The sequence below is a fragment of the Otolemur garnettii genome, unplaced genomic scaffold (genome assembly GCF_000181295.1).
Source record: "Otolemur garnettii isolate 467f Iridium unplaced genomic scaffold, OtoGar3 scaffold00095, whole genome shotgun sequence".
NCBI classification, from domain to species: domain Eukaryota; kingdom Metazoa; phylum Chordata; class Mammalia; order Primates; family Galagidae; genus Otolemur; species Otolemur garnettii.
Window position 1 is genome coordinate 7,670,582 of NW_003852490.1, and position 3,102 is coordinate 7,673,683.

The 3,102-nt window shown below is 43.6% G+C and overlaps 1 protein-coding gene across 1 annotated transcript in view; it reads right to left on the minus strand.

Annotated features, from left to right (window-relative positions):
- The window catches only part of LTBP1 (latent transforming growth factor beta binding protein 1), a 437,504-nt gene that overhangs the window by 364,536 nt on the left and 69,866 nt on the right, over positions 1–3,102 (minus strand). The gene's annotated exons all lie outside the window — the stretch shown is intronic.

Below are 3,102 nucleotides of genomic sequence, written 5' to 3' on the forward strand. Positions count from 1 at the left end.
GCATCACAAAACACAGGGGAAAAAAACTTGGAAAAATGCTCTGCCATTGTTTTCAAATTGGGTTCTACGGCTTAAGTTTAAATTTAAGTTTAATGTGCAGTTTAATTTTCATTGTAAGCTTAAATTAGTTGCTAAGAACTGGTAAATAACAAAAGCCCAATCCAATCCCCAACCCCTAAAAGTGCTCTACAACAGTCTTTACCTGCGGTCATATTTCAGAGACCCTATTTTAGAAATTAAGTCCAATCCACTCTTCGACATGTGAGAGAACCAAGGGCAGAAAGGCTGAAAGTCACCCAGTACACACCTGATAGTTGGCACAAAACTGCAGGGCCCTGTAGACCATCCCCAATTTTATAATGAAAGACAACCAAAAAGAAAGTACCGCTTCATCTCCTATTTGGTAGGATGTCTATACTTGGAACCATCAGGCTTGTGACCAAGCAGAGTTTTTAAGTTAGCAGGGCTGGGAGCCTAGGGCTAAGGTAAATGGATTCTATGATAGGTACAGTCCCTTGGAAGTTCAGATGTTACTGACTTCACTTTTATTAGGTTAAGCCATAGGCCTCCAGGCATTTTCCTTCAGTCCCTTCTTTATTTGTTCAAATATATTTATTATGCTGCTCCCTTGCTACCAGTCCACCTTAGACTTAAATTCTTGTCCTGGGGCATATTATACTGCAAGATCTCCCAGAAAATTCAGGGCAAGATTCAAATCATAAAACAATTACAGAATGACTCTCAGAAGACGAGTAACTCAGAGCCAAATGACTAGGAACTGAAAAGCCCCAACACCTGTTGATTTTCTATAACGACAAGATACTTTCCCCATCTTTCTATAGCAATGGTTCTCAACCTTCCTAATGCTGCAGCCCTTTAAGACAGCTCCTGTGGGTTGCAGCCCATAGGTTGAGAACCACTGTAATCTACAGTATTATTCCTCTTAGTTATAGCAAATACTGATTTTTAAAAGACCCTTGAGTTTTAGAATACCACGCTGACAATTTTTCATAGAGTGGTAAGAATTCTTAAAAAAGAAAGAAAGAAAGAAAGAAAGAAAGAAAGAAAGAAAGAAAGAAAGAAAGAACGAACTGACCTCCCTAGGTGACTTGGTGAGTCACCTAACCCTGGCCTCTGCACCTATGTGTGTTTGGGGTCATGAGTCCAGCAGCAGCCACTTGTTTTAAAATGATCCCCAAGGGCTGTTCCCACATTACTTTTCTAGAATTGTAATTCAAAAGCTATATGCTTCTAGAATCCAGGATTCTAATTTATCAGAGTTTTCCCACCTCACTGAGTAAACTTTGTCTCGGTATCTGAGATGCTGTGCTCCGAGTTGATGCTCAGCCAGGTTATTTATGAAATGTCACAGAAATGGTAATAGGCCCCACCTAAGAGAACAGAAGCGGCCACAAGCAAGGTCTGGACTTGGCTTTCAAAGCTGTGCCTCTGCCAGAGATCACCCCCGGGGCTCTTTCATGTATACATTCTCTTCATGCTTTCAATTAGAAACATGTTTCAGTTTAACATCTGAGAATGATTTCCCCTTCTCCTCCCTCCCAAGGTGTAGGGCAACTGGTCTCCTCCTCCACCAGCAAGGCTGCGCCCAGCAGCTTGCAAAAGCCGGCACCTACCCTGAGGCCAAGGACTGACGTCCACCATAGCTCTGAGGACATCCCCCAAGGACCTATCTATCCATCCCTGGATGGACTGCAAATGGAGAAGGGTAGTGATTTTTTTTTTTAACTCTTCAACTTTTGCACACAGTAGTGTGAGGGACGCAGGGAGAGAATAATAAAAGGAGAAAAAAAATACTTGGAACTCACAATATCTTACTGGAAAGAAAAGAACATGTTACATTAGGGCAAGGATATACACAATACCATCCTTCTGTAGTAAATTTTGTAAGTGTAGTAAGAAGAATGAGGAAACAACTGCCACCCACCCTACCAGGCTCAGGCAGAAGCTCTCTGGAACATACAAAGAGGGGTCAGCTGGAACTGGGGAAGGGGACAGATTCCCTAAATGCCAGATTAAGCCCCTTATCTGAGTGAAAAAGCAAAACTCGTGTCCCTTCATCACATTTTATCAAACCATTTTTCCTACAATATTTGGACCCCACGCAGGAATGGTTCTCAAAGCCCAGTACCCAGACCAACAGCAGCAGCATCACCTGGAAATACTTTAGAAATACACATTCCTGGGCTGCCCCAGGCCTGCTGGAATCTGGAACCAGAATCCAGCAAAGTGTAACTGGACCTGCAGGTGCTGACACCGTACCCTCAAGTCTGAGAAACACCGATAGATAGCATTTGGAAACTGACAGTCTTCCACTCCTAAGGTTTTGAAGCTTTAGATTTTTATACTTGCAAGTTGAGTGTTTTCACATTGTAATTGCTTTTATTTTACTGAATTCTTGCCTATGGTAAAAGTATTTACCCTTTTATTTTTAATGCAAAAAAGGGGCCATTTTCCATCGTGTCTGTACATTTCCAAGTCTCTATCAGTGTGCTGGGCAGTAGTTCTCAGGCTCTGCTGCATGTTAGAATCACCCAGGGAGCTTTTAAAACTCCTGAAACCCAGGCCTAACTCCAGATGGATTAAATTAGAACCCCTAGGGAAGGCCCCAGGCTTCGGTGCTCTCACTCCTCAGGTGATTGCCATGTGCAGCCAAGTCTGAGAAGCAGCAGCTTGGGGAACAAAATCCTACTAGACTTGCAGACAAACCAGTTTTCCTCAAATGCTGCGTTTTGAATCATTTTTTTTTCTCCATTCAAAAACTTCCAACACAGTTTAGGAGCCCATGGGAAATTTTTAAGACCATCTAACATCTGGCCCAAAACCCCCTTCCCACCCCTGATTCCCTCTGGTCCATCCCTGCAGAAGCTTGCCAGTCCTCTGGGCATCCTACTTCCTCGTCCCCACACACAGGATGCCCTGTCCACAACTACCAAGCCCCCATCCTGCGAGTCTCTCTCACACCCCTTGGCTACCCCGCCGTGATCTCTGTGCCACCTGGCTCCTGCCCACTTTCATCATTCACTTCACATGTCAGTGTGCTGTCGTGTATTATTAGGCTCCCATATTATTAGTCATCTTTTT